Genomic DNA, 27,563 nt, shown 5'->3' with positions numbered 1-27,563 from the left:
ATGCCCAATTTCATCCATTCTCTCTAAAAGAAAAACCCTAAAGATCCAAAGCTTCTTCTCCAAGAAATCAAAAATCCTCCATAGATTCTCCAAGAAAGCTCCAAATTGAGGATTCCTAAGGCAAGATAATCAAGAATCCATCTTCAAGAACTTAAATAGAAATTCATAGATCAATTTTCTTCATCTAATCTTCAATCAAGGTATGTGGGGTTTATTTCTTCCATCCTTGTGCCCAAAACTAATTTTTTATTAAATTTATATGATTTTGAATGATTATTCATGAGTTTTGAATTAGGGTTCATACCCATTATTGCTCTTTACAAGATTTTGAGATTTCAAGTATTTTAGAAGTTGAATTGCATGTCTATTTTCATATTTTCATGCCTATTTCAGTAGTTTACAGACTTTGAGATGAATTATCATTATTTTCTATATCAAGCATGATAATTATGATGTTTTGACATGAGAATGAAGCATGGGTTATTACTCTAAGATTTAATGTTATTATTTCAAGAAAGATGATGATGCTCTAAGCATCCTATTATCAGATTATTTATAGTTTTTCAGTAAAACTTTGATCTTTTGATCCTTAGATAAGTTTTGGAATCCACTTTACAGATTTATTATAGATTTCAGAAAGCAAAATAACTTCATTTATAGATTGATTCAAATAAATGCCTAACTGGTTTTATAATAAACCCTTATGCAAGTTTTAAAGTGGATTTTTAATAGAATGAGCGTAGCAAATAAAAAGGGAGTAGCATTTAGCACCGAGCGGGAAGTGTGGGATTAGCATGCCCTATCTTCCATAGAACTACACACCAACGTAGGTACAGATTATGAGATTATTTTCATTTTTATATGGATGATAGATTTAGCTTGTGATCGATCACATGGAAAGTAGGTTATACTCTCTAGCAAGAGTATGACACCTCTCCCCAATGTGAGGTTTCTTCCTTAGGAGGATGAGACATTGGACTCCATGTAGCTCGCATAATTTATGTCGGTTAGAAGAACCTCCCTTACAGATAAGTTTTTGAGAAAGTATTTTCCCTTGTAGAACAGTGTTTAAAAGAATTCCCTGCTAGTAAAAGTAAATAAAAAGTTTTGAGTATTTTCCTACTAGTACAAAAAAGTTTTGAAAAAATTCCCTTAAGATAAAGTGTTTTCTTTACAGCTTAATGGTAAAGATTTTCAGAACAGTTTCTCAAAAAAAAAAAATAATAGAAAGCTTTTAAAAAACTAAGTGTAAATGCTCACAAAGTGTACTCAGATTATGCTGTACAGAAAGATATTAGCTACAGATTTCAGCCTTCAAATTTCAGAATTTAGAGTGAATCCTTTCTATACTTCGACAGTATGATTTAAAAATAAAATACAAGTACAACTTTTAGAACTAAATGTTATGAATCACTAGACTTATAAAGTTTGATTTGCTATTCATGATTTCAGATTTCAGTATTTCAGAAATTCCAGCTTATGTGAGTCAGTTACATTTAGCATGCGTTATTTTACAAATTATGATAATGAGATGATGTTTTTACTTATGAATTCACCCCCATATACTTAGTACATCCTCAAAGTACTGATATATAGATATGTCTATGTGCTACATTATCTCATAATGTAGGTATCAATTCAGTTGTAGCACGCCTACCATATTCAGACAGTTTGCAGTTTCCAGTCAGCAGGTGATGAGTCCTCTTGATTCAAGGGCTCGAGTCAGTCGTATAGTTTGAGCAGTATTATATTTTCTTTATTCAATCGTATTGATTTGGTATAGTTGGGGGTCATGGCTCGGCTACCTATAGTCAATACTAGTAGAGGCTTCATAGATAGTCAGTAGAGTTAGTGTATTTGATTCCAGTATTGTTTTATGAAAGCGGAGTTGTAATCATTTTAATTTAGTTATATATTGATCAGATTCAGAAAAGAGTCATCTTTCACTTAATTCATTCAGATTTATGTATTTTATCCAGTTGCTTATGAGTTATGCCGGTAGAAGGGTTATCGATGCACTTATATTTTTAAAGAACTATTTTGTATTTATATTTGTAAGTTGACCGTATATTGTATTTTTATTTGTAATTTAATTTGTTTCATTTGTTTGTAATTGACAAAATCATTTGTATTTTTAAACAATTGTAAAAGAATTTTTATTTTTCTTTCTACGAATACTTGTATTTATATAATGATAAATTATACAAATACAAATATTATATTTGCATCAAATGATACATGTTTATACAACTTGAACCATACACATACAAATAATACTTACTTATATACAAATACAAATGATAAATTTGACGTACAAATACTATCGATACATTTGCATTGAATGACACATTGCATAATTATATATTTAAGACCCAAATAAATATAATTAATCCTTATACTTTTTTGTATACAAATACAAATAATAAATTACATATTCTTGGTTAAACTATTCAACTACAAATAATAAATTTATTTAATATAGAATGATCCAAATAAGTATAAAATATAAAAAAATATATAAAATATAAAATACAACAATAACAACAACAAAAAATGAGAGAAAAAAAATACAAAAAAAGAAAGAATAGGAGAAAAAATGAAAAGGAAAAAAAATAAAAAGAAAAAATAAAAAGAAAAAAAGTGAAAAAAGAAAAAAGAAAGAGAAAAAAGAAGAAGAAAAAATGAAGAAAAAACTGAAAAAAGGAGAGTAATAGAAAATAGAGAAAGAGAGAAAAAAAGAAAGCTATGAATTATAACTAGGGATAATTAATAGAAAAGAGGGGGGCATGAATTGTAATTAATAAAAATTTAGGCTAAATAAGATAATTAGGGGCCTATATTTGCTAAGCCATATAGTTATCCCATTATTTATAGAGGAATTGATAATGTAAGGATAATAAATACAAACATATTTTTATCAAATGTTTGATTCATTATACTTAAAATGGGATAAATAGGATACGATATATAATATAAATTTATTCTTTAAATTTAACAAAATTGAAAATATATTAATGATGTATTTGATAAAAAGGCACATGGTATTTTTGTCTTTTGGTGTTTAATTCACGTATTGTTACTCCACGCTATATTAGATGTAAAATAAAAAAATTAACATAACAAAATCGGTTTTAGAGAGAGAAAGAACCCCTTCTCACTAAAATTTCTACCCCCTCAAAACAAGGCAAAAAACCCAAGCCATGGATGAGACACTTACTCCGTCCCTCCCCCCAAACCACCCAAATCGGGCTCCCCTTAATAAAATCCAAATGGAAGATGTTCCTCTATCTTACAAAGATATCACAATTGGGACTATCCAAACCCCAACATCCTCATTGGGGGTGGATCTCTCAAATAACAACCAAGAAACAGAAAACGCCAACTCAATTAACCTAACTGAAGAAGACAAACAACGTCTTTATGTACCCTGGAGCCTTTCAATCATCATCAAGGCAGTCAAAATGAAGTTCAATCATCAATAACTAAAAAGAAAACTAGAGGATATTTGAAAACCCTCTGAGCCACTATACCTCATAGATCTAGGCATGGGTTTCTATAAAATTCACTAAGCTGGAGAACCAATCAACAACCTTGCATGGTGGAACTTGGTTCGTTGCCGGATGCTTTATTTCTGTGAGAAAATGGGAACCAAATTTCGTACCAAGGGAGTCCAAGATAGACTCAACTGCGATTTAGGTTAGGCTGCCACATCTACCAACAGAATTCTACGATGCGGCCATTCTTCAGAGAATAGGGAGAAAAATAGGGAAGCTATTAAAAATGGACGCTTGCACTTCAGCTACTCTGAGGGGAAGATATGCGAGGATCTATGTCCAATTCCCTTTGGACACCCCTGTTTCATCCTCAATGACCATTGGGAACCATTCACAGCTCTTTCTTTACATAGGGGAAGTCCTTCTGTGCAAATTATGTGGGCGCCTAGGCTACGTAACCACAGTTGCCATTAAACCATCAAATTAAATTAAGAAAATTCCTCAAATGAGGCAAGTACATCGGCGACACTGGTTGAGACGAGAAAAAAAGAATAGGACTGACAAACTATCTCATTTGTGAGGAGAAAGAAATTGCTGGCAAAGAACCCTAAAGGGACTAACGACACACCACCGATCGTCAAGGTTAAAATATTCGATGCACCATCAGGTAGTTTGTTAACCCTACCTCGCTGGAGCCCCCTTAAGAAGGATCCTCTCTCCCCGTCCCCATTGACCGTAGGGATGATGGCCTGTCCATAGAGGGACCTTTCAGTCTCTTCAAGCTGAAGCCCAAAGTAAGACTATTGCTGGGCCGAAACCTGATCTAGCCTTGGAGGCCCATGGGGTGGGTCAAAAAAATAATGGACCAACAGACCCCAAGGTAAATGCCTCAACAAAGTGCTTCTTACCTACTAAAGGCCCAAAAAAATTGGGAGCCCAATCCCTTGTCAAAGAGCCCAATGCCCAGCTTTTAATTCAAAAAGCTTTTAACAATTCTGCACCTCCGAACTCCTTTGAGTTAAAAAGAAAAGAGCCTTCAGAATGGGCCCCCCCCACATGCCACCTAGACTCTGGAAATCATGAACCTAAGCTCCTGACGGCGGGAGGCCTTTCCACTTTCCATAGAGATGTGACGGGAACTATCCCAAGCATGGACATTGTATTTAATACTGCTAGAGTTCCCAATGGTGGAACTCTACAGCTCCCCGTCAGTGTGACCTCTAAGGCTATATACCTGGAGGAATTCATGGTTGAGTCTAAACAAGAAACAAACCATGGATCCCTCAACAAATGCCAACTCATTAACCATATCAACACAACCACTTCCTTCAACCCACCAATCAGCCTCCTGGTTGGAGATTTGCCTATCCAACCAAACTGTTTCATTGCACTTAGAGTGGGAAGGGAGAAAAATAGCCATCCTAATTTAGGACCCAAGGTACCGGGCTTAATTAGCAATGGAATTTCTAAATCATGGGCTATCGACCTATGCGACCAATTATGGATGACAACTCTCTTCTAGGCGATCAAATCCTTTGCCCTGGAGGACTTGACACCTACTCTCCTTTCCAACATCATAAACCATCTATCTACCAACCTACCTTTCTTTGCATCTCCAAAACCTAAATTTAATGCTTCAAGGACCAGTTTTTGCAAAGCCCTCTGGGGGAAACCAGGGATTCCCTAGTCAATCCCTGATACTGCCCCTAACCATATCCTCATCGCTTCTAAAGAGGGTAGAAAGAGAGACTACTCTGAAGCTCTAAGAGTATATAATAGGGAAATACAAAAGATTCTATCTCAGATAACAATTCCAAGAACAGAAGCTCTAACCCTTGAAGGATGCATAAATTTAGAGTTCATAGAGCTATTTAGGAGATGGTAATCATCCTAATACCTCAGGGCCTAACCAAACTAAGCCTAAAGGTAAATATTCTAAACTGTATGAAAGAAGAAAAGCTCTCAGTCAAAATAACTCCTCTAAATAAGAAGAGAAAAGCCTCATCAATAGAAGAAACCTCTAACTCCAAGGGGAAGGGGAAGGAGATTGCTACAAAACCCCACCAACCTTCACAAAGCTGCATTGTTTAGAATACTAGGGGGCTAAGAATCGGGAAGCATTATAAATCCATGGTCAACATCTATTAGCCTATCATCCTTGATCTGCTGGAAACTAGGATGACTGACCATTAGGATTTGTGTGATGAATTGGGTTTTCAATGCCACATCCAGTCTGTAGCTGTGGGGAACTCAGGTGGGCTAGCTATAATAAGGAAAGATGACTCCATCTCTATTAACACTGTCTCCATCTCTTCTCAGGCAATTCATGCCTCTTTTAAGGTTAGTTCCTCTTTTCTTCCTAGTTTATTAGTATTATATATGCTTGTACATACTTCATCTCTAGGCTTGATCTTTAGGACCATCTCTCTTCCTTCTCTAACAGCATCATTTCTATTAGTGAAAAAAGTTAGTTGGTAGGTGTAGACTTCAATGAAATCCTAAGAGCTACTAAGAAATTTGGTGGCAATAGGATAAACCTCAATAGAACCAACCAATTCTAGAAATGTATCAACCATTGTAATCTTATTGACCTCGGGTTCAGGGGGAGTAAGTATACCTGGTCTAATATGAGGTACAGGAGTAGATAGAGTCTAATCCTTGAAATACTTGATAGGTGCCTCGCCAATGACAATTAGATCTATTTATTCCCAGAGTCTTCTATTACTCACCTCACAAGAACCCACTCAGACCACTTCCCTTTGCTCCTAAACTTGGGCTTCCCCCAAGAACCAGAACAAACCATTTAGGGTGGAGTCCATGTCGCTTAGTCACATTGACTTTCCTAATCTTGTAAGGGCCTCCTTTCTTAACTGCTCTAACCTCACCAGTGCTACCTCTAATTTTGAGACAAGGCCAAAGACTGAAACAAGAGCACTTTTGGGAACATCTTCCAGAAAAAGAAGCACTTGCTTGCAAAGCTAGCTGGAATTCAGGCTTCCTAAAACTAGCCCATCATCTTTTTCCTCCATGGCCTAGAATAGACTTTTCTTTAAGAATTCAATCCAATACTCAATATAGAGAATGAATCATGGAAGCTGAACTCCAGGATTTCATGTCTAATGGAGGGAGACTCCAACACTAGGTTGTTCCATACCTCCACTCTCAAAAGGAGGAGAAGGAGAATAATTAAATCCCTCAAGGAGAAGAATAAACTCTCTCACTGATGGGAATGGCATCTGGTACTACCAGAAAAGAGACATTGCCAATACCATCACTAATTTCTATTGCACACTCTACACTACCAAGCATTCTTTGGAATACCTAAGAGTTCAACTCAATCCCTCATCCTTTGGATCCATCAACTTATTAAACCATGCTTTCCTGGATTCAATTCTGTCATGCCTCAAATCCTATTGGGGCAGACTGGCACCCGTAACCGAGGAGGCCTGGGAGAACCAGCTCATAACCTTATACTTCCCATGCATACCTCTATGACAACCCAAAATTCGGACAGCATCATGTCGTATATAAAAGGAAATAATCACCTGTATAAGCTCGATCACATATATATATGTATATACAATACTTGGCCATCGGAGCCATCACGTCTATTAACAAAACACCACCTTGACTGTACATTAGGTCTACAAAGCCTCTAGACAATACACAGAGTTTAACTAAGGTCGGGATACACCCCGCCATATAACTAACTTTTATACAATACCAAAAGTGACTGGATATGACACGGAAGGCCCCGAAGCAAACTAGAGCTCACCAAAAGCAGCTGGATATCCTAGCTCCTACTTGTGCGGTGTATGAGCTGAGGTACCTGTGCCTGCAGTATGAAATGCAGGTCCCCCATGGGGGACATCAGTACGAAATATGTACTGAGTATGTAAAGCTGTAGATAATCACATATGATATAGGAGCTCTATAGAAATCAGAAACAAGTGAATAAATCGTAATAGGAGTGGACCACACTTACTAGAACTTATGACAACCTGTACATGGTATTTATTCAATCACTTTACCTTCGTTCTTATCATTTTTGTAATCATTACTGTACTGTACTGTGACCATTAGGCTGCCTCCAGTACATATCAACTGGGATCGACCCATGATAGGCTTATGCCCCTCGGATACCATCCGTAAACACATAAATAGGGATCAACCCATGATAGGCTTATGCCCCTAGGATACCACCTGATAAGAGAGAACTTTCATCACTTAGTTCAATTAATCTTTGAGATTGTTATTTCGGTCGCCACTGCATTTTTGATACTTTGAAACAATGATACATCAATAAGAGATATATAAATAGACCATCAATGCAATAATAATGAAGTAAGAACTCATTGGCACATCAATGAAGTGTTTTGGAGTCATCAATGCCATAACAATGAAGTAGGAACTTATTGGTATATCAATGAAATGTTTTGGAGTCATTAATAGCACATGGATCTTGTTTGAGTAACCGAATACTTTCTGACATTCATTAGTGCAATAAACATGTAAGATTTGGAAAACAAGTAAGTATTGGAATGTCTTGACATCTTATAGGGTGGAAACAAGTTCATTGGTAACGTAGGACATCATACAAAATCATTATGGATCACATGTTACTGAATAACTTTGGAAACTTTCTTAGTAGAACAATTGTTCACTTTCATGCCAAAGATATGGTATAGAGTATGCTTTACATACTTGACTGTCAACCTTCAATACTAGTCCCAAATGGACTTCCCGTCTTTTTGGATTACTTATCTACAATGAACATATATAGCAATCTAGTATTAGCAACCAAACATCATAATTCAATTATTTGAATTCCCCAAACTAGTGGTTGAGTAGTAAGCCTTAATTACACCATAAAGGGTGTCACTTTAACCCTCTTATACTCCAATTACATTCACATGCCATGCATATTCATACAACATCATCCAATATCAAGTTTGGATTCATTTATCCTTCCAACCAATCCATTAAACCAAATTGAGCCATAGACATAAATAATTATCAATTCAATAGTATATCACCATATCCACCTTCCATAACTCAATTACCATATCCATCTTTCATAACCCAATTACCATATCCAATTTCCATAATTCAATACAACCAAACCATGTAAAATAGTCCATAACCCTATTTCCATCACCTTTCAATAACAACCAACACATATAATCCTTTATCACACATATACATATGGAAAAGAACAAGGCAAACAATATACATACCTTAGAATTAACCTCTTGATTATGCAATCCTGTTTGCACAAATAATAGGTGCCGTTCGAAGCTCTCGAGATGACAAACGCAGTTATTAGATTACTTTGAAATTTCTACGGTTGAATCAAAAGTAATTTAAAGGTCAAATTTGGCTAGGGTTTGTTCTTTCTCAATGATTGATGATGAAAATGAGTTTTTGAACTCATATACATGTATATATACACATATTCCCGTTCATAATATAGTAGGAAATAACCAAAATGCCTTTAAAATTTAAATAATACCAAATCTTTTCTTTGGTGGACTATTTTGATAAGCTAAAGTAGATCAACGTTAACTCTTTTCTCCGATATCGGATTTGGGTGAAATTGGCATCGTTGGAAAGATGATTCAAAGGGCTTTCATTTCATATAAAGTAGGACACCCAGTTTGTCCTGTACAAGGAGTTATGATTATTTGAAGTTGACCCTAAAAATCTATTTTGAGAGGCTGAAGTAAACGAGTATAACTCCTTACTCAGATGTTGTATTTGGATGAAACCAATTGCATTGAAAATAAGACTCAAAGATCTTTCTTTTCATAGGTCGAAGATCTCCCAGTTCATTATATTAAGGGAGTTATGATCATTCGAAGTTGACCCAAAATAGTTTGTATGTAGGAAATTTTCCTGCACATTTACTATTCCTAAATATCCCGGCCACCGTTTTATAATTTTGAACGCGATCGATTATATCTGAATCCTATCCGTTTTTGGAAATCTTTATATCATTGGAAATCTTATTCAATAACCTTCGTATGGAACCATCGACGGGCAAATTCCGGTATAAATAAAATAAAATAAAATTAATTCCATATAAATAAGACCAATACACGTACTTAAATACGCCAATACACGTACTTGAATACGGGGTGTCACAGATTCCTAGCCCAAAAGAGGTTAAAAGAGCTATTTTCTCCTTTAAACCAAATAAGGCCCCTAGGCCTGATGGAATGCACTATTTTATGTACCAAAAATACTGGGAAATTCTTGGACTTCCTTTGGTTAAATTCTGCTGCTATCATTGGCAAATCTCAAGCCATTTTTCTCTCCAAAAGGAGGGCCTCTGAAAACACTATTATTGTCCAGGAGTATATTAGCCATTTTTCAAAACTAAAAGGAAAAAGAGCTAATATCCTTAAAATTGACTTAGAAAAAGCCTTTGACAGACTTGAGTGGTCTTTTATCATACATGCCCTTTTTTTTTTTTTTAACTTTCCACAGCATCTCTCCAAACTCATCTTATCCTGTATCTCCACCTCAAATATTTTCATCCTAGTCAATGGAGGGAAATCCCTCTTTTCATGCCTTCAAAGGGAATCAGGCAGCGTGACCCCATGTCACCCTACCTCTTTATACTCTGTATGGAACTTCTTTCTAGAAAAATCAACTCTGAAGTGTACATTCTTCAATAGACCCCTGTCTCCATATCCAGGGGGCCCTTCTATCTCCATCTTTTCTTTTTTGATGACCTAACCCTTTTTGTAAAAGCTGAACTTAAGAACTGCCAAACAATTGATAAGATCCTCTAAAGTTTTATCTCCCATTCTAGCCAAAAGATTAACAATGCTAAATCCAAAGTCTTTTTCTCCAAGAATTGTGGTAAAGAAGACCAGAATATCCTCATTTATACCCTAGGCATCAATCCCTCAAACTCTTTTAGAAAATACCTGGGATTTCCCATTTTCCACAAAAGACCTGAGAGGGGGAACTTCCAATTTATCCTTGACAACCTTAACAACAAGATGGCTAGCTGGAAAACAAAATTCCTCAACATGGCTGGCTGGAAAACAAAATTCCTCAACATGGCTGGCTGGATCACTTTAGCCAAATATTTTATTACTAGCATGCCAAACCATGTCATGCAGTACATCCACCTTCACAATAGTATCCATCACCTTATTGACAAAACCCAGAGAAATTTCATCTGGGGAACCACTAATACAAATAGGAAGATTCACTTGGTTAAGTGGAACACTGTTAGTAAGCCTAAGAGAGAGGAATGACTTGGCATACATCACAAAAATATCAAGAATGACTCTCTTTTATGCAGTCTTTCCTAGAGAATGTACACCAATCCATCCTTATTGTGGTCCACCATACCCACTTCTAGATATGGGCCTGGGGGTATATCGAATAATTCTACCTACTATACTTTGAATGCCATCCATAGGGGTTGGAATAGCTGTAAGGATTCCATCTTCTGGGTAATCAGTGATGGAACCAAGGTAAATGTCTGGAAGGACAAGTGGATACCTGGAATGCCCCCCTTAGCCAACATCCTACATGGCCCCCATCAGAACCCTCAAGATCCCTCTATGGTGAAGGATATTTGGAAAAAGGGGACTTGGAACTTTAGGATTTTTCCTATGAAATTCCCCTTAACATCTCCTATAGCATCCAAACTCATTCCTGCCTAACAGACTCCTTAGATAGGTAACCTCCCTTTGGAGACTAAGGGGTAATGGTATCTTTTCTTGCAAGAGTGCCTACTATCACTTGAAAAATCTCTCTAACACCACCCTTAGGGAACCTACCTCCTCTAATTAGTTATGGAGATTGAAAGTCCCCAACAAAATTAGAACCTTCTTATGGCTATTATACTATAACATTCTCCCTACCAAGGTCACCCTTACTCAAAGAGGTATCAACATCTCCAACCTCTGTAATAGGGTTGGCCAAATTTCTAAAGATCAACATCATATATTCTTTGGTTATAGGTTTACAAAGCCAATCTAGCTAGAATTAATCCAAAAAATATAAGGGAAATACCCACCTTCAACTCTCCATGTTCAACACAATGAACTGGACAAGCACCTGGGGGATCCTCAAGAAAGAGTGGTTTGATAGATTTGTACCTTGGGAAATGCTCCTCCCCTACTGACCTTGGCATATCTGGAAAATTGAAAATGCCAATAACTAACAACTCTCATACCGAACCTTGCTTCAACATTTCTTATACTGAAGCAGTTAAGTACCACCACCTTTGCAGCACTGGTCCTATCACCGTAAAAACCTCAATCGACCTTAAGTGGCTACCTCCTTATGCTAACCATTTCAAACCAAATACTGATGGTTCCTATTTGGGTAATTGATGTTGGGTATATTTATGCAATCTAGTGTCACTATTCTAGCCTTTTTAGCCTTCTTTTGAGGATGATTCGTGTGCTATATGGGTTGATAATGAGATGAATGTGTAACAATATGTTAAATCATGTTTTTAAAATGGTCAAAGTAAATTCCAAACAAGTTTTTACCTAAAATATTCATTTAGAAGTTCAACCCGGAAAACTAGCGTTACTAGCTTGAGCTAGGTGCTTGTCTAGTTGATTCAGTTGGATTCTATTGTGTTTAGTGTGTTCCAAATGATTTTAATGTGTAATTATGAGTGGAATAAATTGTTGGTGGTGAGAAAATTTCAATTTTATTGAGTGAACAGCTGGAACAATAAGTGAAAGATCAATGAGAACTAGCCTAGCTTAGCTCTTGTTTTGATTCATCGTTATGAGTAGTGTGTTGTGTTTGTCTCCTAATTCGTGTGGTGTGAGTTTGTATGATGCTTTGGGACCTGAATATCATGATATTTTGATGTTAAGAAGGCTGGAAATCCATTTGAAAGACACCACAAGACAATGGACTAAGAGGGGAGACTCAACATTTAACCAAAATTCGGAGAGCAACTTCTAGAGGCTCAGGGCGATATGGAGGCGCTGCCCCACCTGGAGCAGGGATATGGGCAGGGTTCAACCTTGAATGGATCGGTGCTCTAGTTAGGGATCAGTCTCACCTAGAGCGGGGATATAGCCAGGAGGACGCCCCATCCATTCCCGTGCTCACAAAGTGCTGCAATTCAATTCCAACACGGACTTGGCTTACTCCTATACTATAAATACATGTTGTATCATGTTTTTACATATCTTTGGACATAATTTGGAGATTGATGGGATGTTACAACTTCTTATTTGGGTTTTTATTATTTTAATTTAGTTTATTCATGTTTTTAATCGTTAATTACACTCTTGTGATTATGATTATGACTATTGTGGCTAAACGCCCTTTTCTGGGATTAAAGCCAAGAACATGAGTACTCTTGTTTTGAATTAAGTTTGTTTGATTTTATTATTATTTTTTTGTTTATTCTTGTTATAAATATTTTAAGGATTTGCGACCCTTAGAATAAATCTATTGTTAACCTTTGTGAACTCGAGAGAGGGAATAGGAAGATAGAACACGAGAATAAACAAAGTTTGGATTTTTATTCTTTTATGAAATAAAAAATTGAACTTAGCACCTAGGACAGGGATGTACTTAGATGACTTACTTGATTCACACGTAGGATGATAGCTTTAAAGAACTTAAGTGGACGATTACATCTCCGCTCAATAATGTAGTTGTAAGGTTCAACTTAGGTAAAGGATTAGAGGTTGGGAAACCATAATCATGCAACTAACCCTACGAATCAACAACTAAGATAAATAAGTTAACGAATGAAATTCAATACATAGTATAGTTGTTTAAATTGCTTTAACCATGGGTTTTCTCCTATTGATTATTTTAAGATCTTTAATTTTCACATTGTTTACTCTTCTACAATTCAAATTCCAAACTCTCTTTTTGGTTACACTTGCATCAATTGAATCTAAACTGTGAACTAAAATAGAATCATTGTTAAATCAAGTCTCTGTGGGATTGATACTTGGCTTCTTGAAGGCCACTTTATTACTTGATAACACCACATACACTTGCGTGTGTGCTTGAGCACTGTCAAATTTTTAGAGTCGTTATCGGGGACTTGTTATTTGGAAATTGTTTATTTAGTTTTTACTTTTAGATTTATTTGGTGTTTTTACACTTCGTCTTGGTTTTGTGATTGCAGAAAATAGATTTTAAGGTTAGAAAACTGGCAAGGGATAGGGATTTGGTTGAACCAAGCCCCAAACCTGAACAACACTTCCATCAATGAAGAAGAGACACAATCCATCTTCTTTAATTTCCATAAATAGAAGAAGACCAAGTAGTTCCTGCTCCAATGGATAAAGAACAAGCAACCTACAGGACAGTTTGGGAAGTGGTAGTCCCACTTCCGATGAACTTGACTTCCCCAATTCAAAGACTGACTGTTGGGGGGAATTTCGAGTTAAAGCACAATATTGTATGGCTTCTCATTAGTAGTGGACAATTTTCAGGGCTTTCACACGAGGATTCACAAGTTTACTTGAAGACTTTCATTGAGCTTACCGACATATTCATTCCAACTAGGGTGAGTACAAATTCTATAAGTCTGACACTTTTTCCCATTCACTGTTGGGGGAAGCTAAAAGGTGGTTGAATGCGGATCCAACCAATTCAATTACATCATGGGAAGATTTAGCCAGAAAGTTCCTTTTCAAATTCTTTCCATTAGGCAAGACTGCAAGACTTCGCAGTGAGATAGTGAGCTTCAAATAGAATCCTGACAAAAATCTATATCATGCTTGGGAATGCTTCAAGGCTCTTTTTTAGGATTGTCCGCATTACTAACAATCCAATAAGGTAATTTCTCATACTTTTTAGAAGCACTTGATCAGAATACAAAGATTTTGCTAGATTTAGCCGTAAGTGGTCAAATGCTAGAGTTGACTTATGATGAGCTATACATATTGTTGAATCATATATCACAAGTAAATCCTGAATGACATTCAGATTTGAGAAGTTCCACAAAAAGAATTGCGGGTGTATTGGAGGTAGATCAGTTTGCTGCCTTATCAACTTAGGTTGTAGCATTGCAAAATATGATAAACACTCAGTTCAACAGCCTAAAATTGGGAGCTCTACAACCTGCAGCCATAGTCAATACCATCCAACAAGCTGCAGGTTGGTGTGAAGTGTACGGTAATAGTGGTCACTTAGCAGGTATATATGCTGCCAATCCAGAATCAGTGATGTATGTAGGTAATACTCAAAGGACAAATTATGGTAATGCCTACAACATAAAGTGGAAAAATCAGTCTTGGAATGCACAACCACAACAAATTTAGTAACTACAGGCACAAGGGAATTAGTCAACTAGTAACATGGAAGAGATGTTGAAGCAGCTCCTAGCTAGCCAGACATAATTGGTTGTAGACATGAAAAATTCACAAGTTGCTCAGAGAAGCTTAGAGATTCAAGTTGGGCAGATACAACAAGTATTAAATACTAGGACACAAGGTGGTTTGCCAGCAGATACAGAAAATCCAAAACAGGTTATGACAATTACCTTGAGAAATGGTAAAGAGCTTTAAGAAGAACCTCCCAAGGCAATAAATGAGGTAGATATAGATTTGACTCCCCAATAAGTTTCTAAAAAAGCTGCTGATAAGTCAAGAAAGTCTAAGTACTTGAAAGAGACAGTTGTTACTGAACTAGAAAAGAAGCAAGTGCCGCCATTACCCTTTCCTCAAAAGCACATGAAAGCGAAGGAGGATGTAATTCTTAAGAAGTTCTTTGACAAGTTCAGAGGGCTTTATAGTAACTTACCTTTGTTAGATATTTTGTAGGGTATGCACAAGTACGCTAAGTACTTGAGGGATGTGGTTTGTAATAAGGTGAAATTCCAGGATGTGGAAGCGATAACACTCACTGAAGAGTGTAACATTGTAATGACACAAAAATCCCTAAGAAATTGAGAGATTCAGGAAAGTTTACTCTCCCTATCCAAACTGGGAGTAAAGTAGTCCATGCATTGAGTGACTTAGAGGCGAGCATAAATTTGATACCCCTATTTCTATTTGAAACATTAGGCTTGGGAAAGCCTAGATTGATCACTGTGGTTTTGTAGCTCACAGATGGATCCATGGCATATTTGGAAGGAGTAATTGGGGATATCTTCATAAAGGAGCCTAAATTTATTATTACTGCTAACTTTATTATTCTTGATTTTAAGGCACGCGAACAGGTATTAATCATATTTGGGCATCCATTCTTAGCAACCAGAAGAGCGTTGATTGATATTAGAGAAGTCACACTCAAAATAAGGATAGAGGAATAAGAAGTGGTATTTGACTTTTACAAAGCACCCAATATAACATCCCACTATAAAGATTTATGTATGATCAATGTTATTAAAGGGGACAAGTGTGGGGTGGTTAATCCACCAAAGACCTCTTTGGACTACCTGATTGAGCTGCCTAAGCTTCTATCTCCTAAGCCTGATTTGATGGAAATTAATGATCCTGAAAAGGCTAAAGTTGAAAAACCTGGTGCTCTTGAAAATTCACACCCAAGAGGGGTAAAGAGAATAAGAAAATGGAGAACAAGTGTGAGTAAAAGGGTAAAGGAATATGGTTGAGTGAGCCGGATCGTGCCGCGATACTAAATCAGGCTCTGCTTGAGAGGCAACCCAAGTTAAGTAGGTATGTTTTCTTTTTAGTTTTTATTTTTATTTCACATAGTTATTGTTTTTTGGTTGAATTATAGGTTAATGATAAGTCTGAGTACCATAAACTTAAACTAAGGAGCATAAAAAATATAGAGTGTGGGGTCCTGCAGATCCCATTAATGCAAAAGACGCTACTAGATATCTCAGAGAGTATTTATATCTCTTACTTTTAAATTCACTTTAGGGACAAAATAGATTTTTAAGTGTGGGGTGGGAAAATTCCTAAATTTTGGCTCAATTTAATTTTTTTTGTGTAAGATATTCTTGTAGGTGCTATTTTTGATTACATGGTGCAAGTGTTTTGTTTGGTAAAAGCAAGCGAAATAAGTGAATTGCTACTTTTGAGACTCTTAGACTCATTTTTGTGACTCTTGTACTTTTTAGCTTAAATTTGAATTTGTGCTATTATTTGGTTGACAGTTTATGATGATCTTATTGAGTTGAACATGTACCATGTGCGTGTGAGATTTTTGTATATTCTTTGTTGCATGTGATGTTTAGAACTTGCCCGGTGTGTGTGTAAAGAAAAATAGAGAGTGTGGGTTTAGGAGATAATTTAGGCATTTCTTTGATAGCCTTGATTTATGCCTTCTATTTGTCCTACCCTTTGTGCATTATCCTAGTTAATCCCCATTGAGCCTTTATCTTCTTCTTTAGTAGCCTCATATATAGCCTAATACCTTCTTTAACATATCATAATTTGATCCAAAAAGCTCCTAAGTGGTTTAATGAAAAATTAATTTGGTAAAGAGTCTGATAAATTGAAGAAGAAAAAGGTGAAATTGATGCCCCAAGGTAATAGTTACTGGTTTTTATATTTGATGTGTGGTGGTTGGCAGTGATATAAATGGTGTTATAAATATTTCCATGATTGTAGAAAATAGGAAAAATTGAATCTTGAAGGAATAAACAATACGCCCATCAAGTGTTTGTGAAAATACTTAAAAGAGATGGAGCAAAATAAAAAAAATGGGGTAGACAAAAATAGTGTAATTTGGTTGTTGGAGATTGGTTTTAAATGTACAATGTAGTGTATTAAAGCAATTAGAGAGGTTAGTCACTACTCCTAAATAGTTTCTACCCGCCCCTTATCCTATATTATAGCCCGAAAAAGACCAATTTGATCCTATACTTGATACTCTAATATTAGTGGAGCACTACACTAAGGTAAAACCTATGGTTCACTATGTGTAACTTATGAATTCCTTGTGAGAGTGAGTGTAATTTGATTTATGTACCCATGTATGAATTACATAATTGTGAGTGATTATGGGTAACTCTTTTATTGTGAGGGTCATATATTTGATGAATGTGAGTGATTTGTATGATGTCCTTGATTGAACGATAAGCATGAGTTTTCCAATTAGGTGAGTCAATTATTGAGGTTAGGATGTTTTGGAGTAGTGTTCATAAGCTTTCAATCGTGTTTGTAATATTCTTAGTATAGAAACTTGCATTCTGTGTAGTGATTCTAGTACTATCTTGAGTGTCTTGCATGTATTGGAGGTGTAGAGTCTGCATCTCATAATGTTTATAGTGAAGATTTATTCGAGGATGAACAAGTCTTTAAGCATGGGGTGGTGATGTTGGGTGTATTTCTGTATTCTAGCATCACTATTCTAGCCTTTTTAGCCTTGTTTTGAGGATGATTCGTGTAATATATGGGTTGATAATGATATAAATGTGTATAACAGTGTTAAATCATGTGTTTACAATTTTCAAAGTGAAGTCCAAACAATTTTGAACCTAAAAGATTCATTTAGAAGTTCAACTCGGAAAACTAGCATTACTAGCTTGAGCTAGGTGCTTGTCTAGTTGATTCAGTTGGATTCTATTGTGTTTAATGTGTTCCAAATGATTTTAATGCATAATTATGAGTGTAATAAATTTTTGGGGGTGATCAAAGTTCAATTTTATTGAGTGTACAGCTGGAACAATAAGTGAAAGATCAATGCGAACTAGCCTAGCTTAGCTCTTGTTTTGATTCATCATTATGAGTAGTGTGTTGTGTTTGTCTCCTAATTCGTGTGGTGTGAGTTTGTAGGATGCTTTGGGAGCTGAATATGATGATATTTTGATGTTAATAAGGCTGTAAATCTATTTGAAAGACACCACAAGACAAGGGACTAAGAGGGGAGACTCAACACTTAACCAAAATTCGGAGAGCAACTTCCAGAGGCTCAGGGCGATATGAAGGCACCACCCCACCTGGAGTAGGGATATGGGCAGGGCACAACCTTGAATGGATCGGCGCTCTAGTAAGGGCTCAGACCCACCTTGAGTGGGGCTATAGCCAGGGTGACACCCCACCCATTCCCGTGCTCACAAAGTGCTGCAATTCAATTCCAACACCGCCTTGGCTTACTCCTATACTATAAATACATGTTGTATCACATTTTTATATATATTTGGATGTATTTTGGATATCAATGGGCTGCTAAAACTTCTTTTTTAGTTTTTTATTATTTTAATTTAGTTTATTCATATTTTAATCGTTAATTACACTATTGTGATTATGATTATGACTATGCGTGGCTAAACGCCCTTATCCGGGATTAAAGCCAAGAACATGAGTACTCTTGTTTTGAATTAAGTTTGTTTGATTTTATTATTATTTTTTTTGTTTATTCTTGTTATAAATATTTTAAGGATTTGCGTCCCTTAGAATAAATCTATTGTCAACCTTGTGAACTCGGGAGAGGGAATAGGAAGATAGAACATGGGAATAAATAAAGTTTGAGTTTTTATTATTTTATGAAAAAAGAATTGAACTTATAACCTAGGACAAGGATGTACTTAGATGGCTTACTTGATTCACACATAGGATGATAGCTTTAAAGAACTTAAGTAGACCATTACATCCCTGCTCAACGATGTAGTTGTAAGGTTCAACTTAGGTAAAGAATTAGAGGTTGAGAAATCATAATCATGCGACTAACCCTATGAATCAACAACCAAGATAAACAAGTTAACGAATGAAATTCAATACATAGTATGATTGTTTAAAGTGCTTTAACCTTGGGTTTTCTCCTATTGATTGTTTTAAGATCTTTAATTTCCGCATTGTTTACTTTTCTACAATTTACAAATTCCAAACTCTCTTTTTGGTTACGCTTGCATCAATTGAATCTAAATTGTGAACTAAAATAGAATCGTTGTTAAATCAAGTCTCTGTGGGATCGATGCTTGGATTCTTGAAGGCTACTTTACTACTTGATAAGACCACGTATACTTGCATATGCGTTTGGAAACTGTTAGTAATCCCAATAGAGGTGGAATTGCTGGTGTAATTAGGAAAGGTAGGGGGATTGGGTTATTGGTTTTAGCAGAAGCTTCATCCATGCTACCAATAACCTCATGGAACTGTTGGCCTTGAAGGAATGCCTAAAACTGGCCCTGGAGCACAACCTCCAACCCCTTGAAATATGCATTGACTCTAAGAAAGTTATCAACATGCTTTATCATGGTAACTTACTTTATGATCCAACTATATTTGAATGGAGGTTACTACTAAGGAGCTTGGGAGACCACCAGTCCATCATACATACAGGGAACGGAATAGAATGGCTGACTTGATGGCTAAGAGGGGATCCCAACTAAATTGTTTTGACAAACTCCATGTTTTTGTTACTCCACCAGCTAGTATTGGAGTAGTTTTTGGAAAAATTATTCTGGGAGATCTCACAGTAGATCAGTATGTAATGGGGGGGGGGGACTAGTAGTCTGAATTTGCATATTTTTGAGCCAGACTAAGGCTTTATAAATTACTCCTAATTTACTTACTTAATACATTCCAGTTTTACCCCCATAAAAAGATGAAAAGTAATTAACGAATTATCCAATGCAAGATTCTTATGAATATAAATAAATATTGGTATTCCAAGTTTCGTATCATGATTATTTCATCTCATATCGTATTCTTTAGTTGACAAAAAAAGATAAAAAAAACTTATTCATGTTTGCTACTTGCATAAAAAATAATAATTCAATATATCTGTTTTAGATTTAGAGGGTGTTTGGATTAAATTATTTTTAAGTATTTTTAATTTATAAGTATTTTTTTTATTTTTAAAAGTGTTTGACAAAGACAAAAAAAAAATACTTTTGAGCACTTAAACTTAAAAAGTAAAAAAAATATGTAAAAAATTAAAAGTAGGTTGTTATGTACTTTTGACTTTTGACTTTTAGCTTTTAAGTCACTCAAAAAAGGCTCATCCAAACACCCTCTTAAGCTTTTGTTATCCAAATATATTAACACACGGTTTGGATGGTGGTTTTCTATGGTATAGTATGTTATTGTTACTTAGGGAACCATGTTTGTTTTGATTATTTCTTAAAATGTATGATATGTTATGGTTTAATTTCATGGTTTGATAACCATGAAAACACTCACTTTATTGAACCACTGATTTGGTGGTATATCATGGTTTGCTTATTTTTTTTCCAATTATATCCTTATTTAATATTATATAATCCTATTTTATCCTTTACCATATATTATTAAACTCGAACTTCTACCCCTCCTCTCACCCCATGAGCCACCCCTCCCCTTCCCCTTCTCTCCACCCCCAACCCTCTACCCCATCCCACCCCACCCCGTCCAAAAAAGATATTATTTATTTTTTAAATTTTTTATAAAAACTTTTTTCTTATCACACCCCCTATCCTGACCTTGACCCTGACCCTGACCCCACCCCTTACCAAACCCCCACCCTAATTTTTTTACTTTTCGTTGGTGGTCAATTTCAAACATTAAAAGGAAATAGAATTTGTTTCTATAAAAAATAAATTCGATTACATTCATTTTGATCAACTCTTGTATTAATTTTGTTAAAATTTACATGAATTTAACAACTTAATATATTTACATGACATAATTTATGACAGATTAGCAGAAAAAATTATTTTATTAACAATTATTAATAAATTTAACATTTATAATAATTTAGGGCTATGATACAGTACCATATCATTAAATCAAATAATAAAATTATTATTAAACAGCAGTGAATGATACAGTCCATTCAAGCATTGTATTGTACTATACTATACAATAATCGTACATTATGAAACCATAAAAAACCACCATCTAAACAATGTGTAAGTGATTTGATTATGTTTGAGGTAATATTTTAACTATTTAGTTTTCTTAAAACCAAATTTGTGATTGATCAATCTTCTAAGAAAAATGATTTTTTGTGTCGCACTTATATATATTTTGTTTCAAATGAGAAATCAAAAGGTTAAAAAGATGTGAAAATCACAAAAAACAAAAAAGACCTCCATAAAATGAGTGATCCCTCCTTTCATATAAGTTGATCACCTTATTAAAAGTAAATATCCTAAATTATTTTTCTTCTTACTAAGCTAAGATAAAATTAAGTAAAATCTTTCATTTTATTTCTATAATTAATAATCTTTAAAAAAATAAAAATAAGTTTTTAAAGTTTCAGGAAAGTATTATAAGGGGTAAATTAACAAAATATTCTTTTTATTTATAATTTCTTTAGGATGTGCAAAAGTGAAATTGATCAACTAATATGTAATGGAGAAGGTATAAAAAGGGCAAGAATATAAGTGCTACTACAATGCAGACAAGGAGTCATTCAAAGCATAAATTAGGATGAATGCTTTGATCTGAAATATAAGGTCGTGAACACTCAAAAAACATTCATTAGATTAATCACTTTACAAAGAAGATATCATTTTTATTTTATAGGTATTATGAAACCTTTTCAAGACAGTCATAACATAGAGGATTACAGAGCAAGATTAGGAATGCAACATGCAGTGGAAAATTCATCTAGAAAAATTTGGGCCTTTTGTGATGCTATTGTTGATTACATAGTCATTAGGGATGAAGTGCAAGAGATGACATTAAAGTTGCACAATCAGGAAGCAGGAATGTCAGTGGTGGTAACTTTAGTATATGCTAAGTGTAATCAACAAGAAAGATTGATTTTGTGGAAATCTTTAACTGATATAGCTCAATCTATGCATGATCTATGGATTATTGGGGGTGATTTCAATGTGATCACCTGTGATGAAGAGAAATTAAGGGGTTTACCTATTATTATTGTAGAAACTGATAATTTCAACCATTGCATTAGTTTGTGCAATCTATAGGATCCAGGATTCAAAGAAAGTAAACATGGTGGAATGGAAGAGTTGATGAAGACTTTATATTTAAAAGGCCGGACAAAGTATTGTGGAATGTCATGATGCAAAATCTATTTCCAATATTAGAACTTGAACATTTAATAAGAAGTGGGTCAGATCATGCTCCTTTGCTGTTGTATTTTAGTATTTCTAATGAGAAAATCATCAAATCTTTTAGATTTCTATATTTCTGGTTGAAGGAAAAATCATGTTTGGAGACTATAAAGCAAAATTGGACAATAGAGGTTCAAGGAAATTCATTCATTATGTTCCATCAAATGTTGAAAAAGACCAAATATGCCTTAACTCAATGGAGTAAAGAAAAGTCTGGTAATATTTTTCAAAAGATTGCAACATTGGAGGACATCATTAAGGTAATGGAGGTACAATTTGAGTAGGACCATTCAGGGACAAATAGAGCAAAATTGTTTAATGCTCGGGCAAATTTAGGTATTCAGTTAAGAAGAGAAGAAGACTTCTAAAAGCAAAAAGCTGGATTTAAATAATTTAAGAATGGTGAAAAAACACAAAATTCTTTGAAACTATTGTTAGAGGAAGGAGAAACAAATTGAAGGTGAATAAAATTTAAAATGATGAGGAAATTTAGATGAAAGATCGGATTAATATAACAAAAGGTGCCAGTTCTCAAAAGATTAGGATTTTGAGGAGTTTTCAGTTTTAGATGAGTTACCAGTAATGGTTACTTCACAGCAGAATGAAGAATTGATTAAAGTTCCCAACAAGCAAGAGGTAAATCAGTAGTTATGAGGTTAAACAGGAACAATGCTGGAGGGCCATATGGAATGACAAGAGCCTTTTGCCAGGATCCATGAGACATTATTAGAGAGGATGTATATAATATGATAGTTGTTTTTTTGTGGTTATGAATTGCCAAGATTTATTACTCATACTAACTTAGTGATGTAGCCTAAAAAGTTAGTAGTTAATACTTTCTCAGATTTAAGGCCAATATCATTAAGTAATTTATTAATAAGATCTTCTCAAGAATTATTCATGAGAGAATCAAGAGTCTTCTACCATAGATTATATCAGAGGAACAGACAAGTTTTATTCAAGGGAGAAACATAACAGAAAATATACTGGCGGTTCAAGAAATTATATCTGAGATAGGAAAAAGAGGTAAACCCCCAAACATGGTTATGAAATTCAATGATGAAGGCTTATGATAGGTGGAGTGGCTTTATTTAACAAAGGTGATGAGAAAAATGGGATTTGGAGAAGTTATTATAGACTTGGTATAGAGGTTAGTGAGTAATAATTGGTACTTAATCTTTCTAATGGTCAACCTAAAGGATTTTTTAGATCATCAAAAGGATTGAAATAGGGATATCCTTTATCTCCTATATTATTTATACTTGCTGCTGAGGTGATGTCAAGGTCTTTAACATTTTTGCTATTGAAGGATGAGTTTAAAATGTTTGGAATGCCTAGGGGGAGTCCAAGAATTAATCATCTTGCCTTTGCATATGACATGATAAATGTGTACAAGGATGATTTGAGTACTTTAAAGACAGTATTAGAATCTCTAGAAAAGTATGAAAAGGCATCATGGAAGAGGATTAATAAGGAGAAAAGTGCAATATATTTGCATAAAGTAGTATCACAAAGAGTGTAGTGATGGAAGAAATAACAACAGGTATTTTAAGAAAAAATTTTCCTTTTACATACCTAGGATGTATCATTTTTCATATGAGGAAAAAAAAGACTACTATTAGTATATCATGAACAGAATTAGTGGAAAACTGCAAAGCTGAAAAGGGAAATTGTTGTCTTATGAAGGTAGGGCCATTCTTATCAAGCATGTTCTTCAAAGTATACCAATCTATTGTCTATCAGTAATGAACCCCTCTATGAATGTTCTTAATACAATTCAGAAAATAATGGCTCAATCTTTTTGGAGTAGTTATATAGGGTGTAAGGGTAGACATTAGGTAAGATGATATTCTATATACTTGCCTGAGGAGGGGGAGGGGTTTGGGATTTAGACTATTGAAGGATATGTCTATGGCTCTTTTTTGTAAGTTGTGGTGGAATTTTTGAACCAAAAAGTCTATTTGGAGTGCATACATGCATAAAAAATATTGTAAAAATGAGCACCCTAATATGATTATATGGAAGAATGGTGCATGAGGATCACAAGTTTGGAAGATAATGTTGCAGGCTAGGTATCTAATTGAACACCAAATTCTATGGCAAACTAGGAAGGGTAATTCTAACATCTGGTGTGATAATTGGACAACCTTGAGGGAACTATATAGTATCAGTGAGGAGTGTAGGGATTGGGATGATAGGTATCAACAAGTTAGTGATTTGGTCAGAGAAGGAAGTTGGACTGTAGAGTTGATCAAGGAGATATTTTCAGAAGAAATTGATATACATAGTCTAGAAAAAATAAAGTCACCTAGACATGCAGATGAAGAAGACAGACCCATTGGATTCTTGAATCTAGTGGAATGCTTACTGTAAAATCAGCATGGCAATATATTAGGTAGAAGGAAGAAAGTAGCAAAATTTTCAAGAAGATGTGGATAAAAGGTTTGCCTTTCAAAATGGCTTTCTTAATATGGAAGATATGGAAAAGAAAAGTTCTAGTGGATGATTTTATAAGAAGATGGGGTGTGAAAGGATCATCTATGTGTTGGTGTTGTATTAATCCTGATTAGGAAATCATATCACATGTGTTTCTAAGATCACCTATTGCTAATAGGACCTGGTCCTACTTCTCTTCTTTTGCAGGTATTAACATTTATGGATTGAGCTTTAGGGAAACAACTCTGGCTTGGTGGAATTCAAATGTCAGTCTAAAGGATAGACGTTATTATCGGGACATTCCTAGCATGATTATTTGGGAATTGTGAAAAAGGAGAAATACTACAAAACATGAGGGAAAGAATGTTGCAAAGCATAGAGTACAACACAACATAATCAGAAATCTAAGAATATTGCTTAAAGTGATAAGATCCTATAAGGATTTTCCATATACATGGCCAGACATTTTGAGAGAATTTGAAAATCATAGAGCCAGAGGGAAGGTTTCTAAATTTATGTGGGAATTTCCTCAGCAAGGATGGTTAAATTACAATACAAATGGAGCATCTAGGGGTAATTCAGTGATAAGTTCCTATGCATTTTGTTTGAGGGATGATCAAGGGGATTTATTATATGCTAAGGGAGATAATATTGATGATACCATAAATATAGAAGCAGAAGCAGAAGCTATTTTATAGGCAGCAGTACATTGGAATTAGTCACAACATAGCAATGTGATTATTCAGACAGACTCATTAACCAAGCAGAAGATTTTAAACAAGAATTTAAACTATTCATGGAGTATATCAGACATAATAGAGAAAATATAGACACCGATGAAAGACTATGCCAACACATTCTAAGGGAGAGGAATAAGCTAGCAGACTATTAGCTAATTATGCAATAGATGAAGGGAATTTCACATTTACGTGCTTTCAGCAGCTAAAAGTTACTAGAAATAAAATACTTAACAGTGACAAATTACAAGTTTTATTTTTAAGAGTGTCGCCATAGAGAAGGTGAGAGCTGATAAGGCTAAAGCTTGCAAGTTCCATAAGCAAATATTTACAAGCCATGCAAGGCTACAAAAAAGGTGTAAAGCTAACTAGCCTAAACTATAGCAACCAATAAAATGGACTTGCAGCAAAAGAGAAGGATCTTAGGGTCAGATCAGAGTTGATAAACCTGAGATATGTGTTACTTTCTAAATACTTGTGGTTCGAAGCATCCCACTATCTTCATACTAGCCGTATTTGTCATTTTGAAAGCATTAGAGCACTGACGAAGTACAGAAAAGAAAAAAATAAGGGAAAGATTATTACTCGAAATTGATAACAATATTCAGTGGACAAGATTCTTTAAGGAAGCACAAAAAGTTGATTTTGATTCCACCGGGGAGCATAGGTATTGAGAAGCAAATCAAATAAAAATCAGCTGAAAAATCAATTCAAAAATATAAACGAAAGAAGCTACAGAGTCTTACTTTTGAAAGCTGATAAAAGCAAGCATATGGAGCATCCATGGTACCGAGTTTATCACCTAGGGCTGAAGGAAGAAGAACTAATGGTTGAACAATGGAGGAGGCGGCAACATATCTCAGATGGGAATGGAGGGAAATAGAAACCTGATTTAGGAAACCCTATACATTGGTATATATGTAATAAGATAGGGGTTTGGTTTGGGCCGGGTTGGGTATTTTCATTTTTTGTTGTTTTTTTATCCGGATGGGTTGACCCATTTGATGTAAAGACTATGTTTTTATTTTCTTTTAAATAATAAAATTCAAAAATTAAACTAAAAAAAATTTAATGGAGAAAGTAAATGACTACTTAACTGTGGAAAGTTCTTAACTCAAATTATGCAAGTACGTAATATATTTTAATTAAATGAAATAATCAAGAGTTTGACAAAATCAATCAATTAATCTTCAAATAGTCCATACCACGAAAGGATGTGGTGAAGTGGATGGGGCTGCTACTCCCTTAACCAGAGGTTTCGGGTTCGAGCCCTGGGTGTGGAAAAATCCTTGGTAGGGAGCACTACCCCCGAATGGGTGCTACTCGGCGTGAATCTGGATTAGTCGGACTCCAATGCGGGTACCGAACAGCGGATGAAAAAATAAAAAAAATTAGACCAAAACTAAGTGAAAATTATATTCAAAAGTTCCCAAAGGAAAAATCTTATAGAAAAACAACACATTAATCGTTTATTATTGACAGAAAATATATATCAATTCAATTCATTCCAAGTGTTAGTATTTTTTTACTACGTTTTAGTCCAAGAACTATTTCATTAAAAAGGATTAAAATTCATGAAAAAAAGAGAAAAATAGAATTATTAAAGTCAAATTAAAACTGCTGGTCTACAACTTGGACTATCTCTATATACTAATCAACCTAAGGCGTGGGGAATTAGAGAGACCGACCATATTACAATTAAATTATTTTATCGCAATATTATATTATTCTTTATATTATCTATATCTATAATCTATAATCTATAATCTATAATCTATCTGTCATCTATATCTATAATCTATTAAAAGTGTGAAGGCCTTAGAAATGTTGTTTGAACTTTTTGTCCTTCATTAAAAGTCATTGCTTTAGATAAAATCGTCTTTTCATTATTTTTCTAATATTTAATGGTTGAAAATTAATTAAATATATTTATGGTAAAACCTTTCCTTATTAGAAGTC

At 34.8% G+C, this 27,563-nt stretch overlaps 1 protein-coding gene across 6 annotated transcripts in view; it reads right to left on the bottom strand.

The window, feature by feature from the left end:
• The window catches only part of LOC107847400 (protein-tyrosine-phosphatase MKP1-like), a 43,386-nt gene extending 16,880 nt beyond the window's left edge, over positions 1-26,506 (bottom strand). For 2 of the 6 annotated variants that reach the window (XM_016691616.2, XM_047398889.1), the window contains exons 1-2: positions 26,351-26,506; positions 26,053-26,145 (exon numbers count right to left, since the gene is read on the bottom strand). The gene's annotated coding sequence lies outside the window, so the exon portion shown is untranslated. Of the gene's footprint in view, positions 1-7,269; positions 7,330-26,052; positions 26,146-26,350 lie in introns of all 6 variants that reach the window. The other 4 variants (XM_047398887.1, XM_047398891.1, XM_047398886.1 and 1 more) reach the window with 3 other exon arrangements.
• Between the last annotated feature and the right edge of the window lie 1,057 nt (positions 26,507-27,563).

This window comes from Capsicum annuum, chromosome 11, assembly GCF_002878395.1.
Source record: "Capsicum annuum cultivar UCD-10X-F1 chromosome 11, UCD10Xv1.1, whole genome shotgun sequence".
Lineage (NCBI taxonomy): Eukaryota > Viridiplantae > Streptophyta > Magnoliopsida > Solanales > Solanaceae > Capsicum > Capsicum annuum.
This window is presented reverse-complemented; position numbering and strand designations above follow the sequence as displayed.